The sequence below is a fragment of the Apium graveolens genome, chromosome 5 (assembly GCF_009905375.1).
Source record: "Apium graveolens cultivar Ventura chromosome 5, ASM990537v1, whole genome shotgun sequence".
Lineage (NCBI taxonomy): Eukaryota > Viridiplantae > Streptophyta > Magnoliopsida > Apiales > Apiaceae > Apium > Apium graveolens.
Genome location: NC_133651.1, coordinates 179,530,330 through 179,530,924, shown reverse-complemented (window position 1 = coordinate 179,530,924; position 595 = coordinate 179,530,330).

Below are 595 nucleotides of genomic sequence, written 5' to 3'. Positions count from 1 at the left end.
CCTCAACTACTTCACAGTAAATCGTTGGGGCTTCCAGCATTGCATAGCTAAGTTTACAGTTTTTGATGAAGTCCATCATTTTGTGATAATCTGAGTGGGCTTCATTCTTTTCTACCAAAGCTATAAAATTGTTCTTCTCATAGATGAACCCAGATTGAGACATAATCTTTACTACTGGTGCCATTGTAGTGAGTAGAAATTGCAGAGAATAACTTGAAGGTTTTGCAGAGAGAAAATGGTAAAAGCTTTGAAATTTCAAGAAAGCGTAAAGTAAAAATGAAAAATCAGAAGGGCTTATATACTTTCTCAAATAAAAAAACATAAATAAGAGATTAAACAATAAATATGTGTAAGTGAATTTCAGCCGTTTAAGAATAAACTGTAAGTATTCTAAAAACTACCTTTAAAACAAATACATACAGCTGTATGTATGAGTATCAACGGTTAAGACAATAGAATCAACGACTGTGAAACACTTGAATCGACTGATGTGATATTTCAACGGATAAGGTAAACTGTCATCCGTTGAAGAGCACTTCAGTTTTATCCGTTGACGGATAAAAATTCCAGAAATGTATATGACTTTCAACGGATA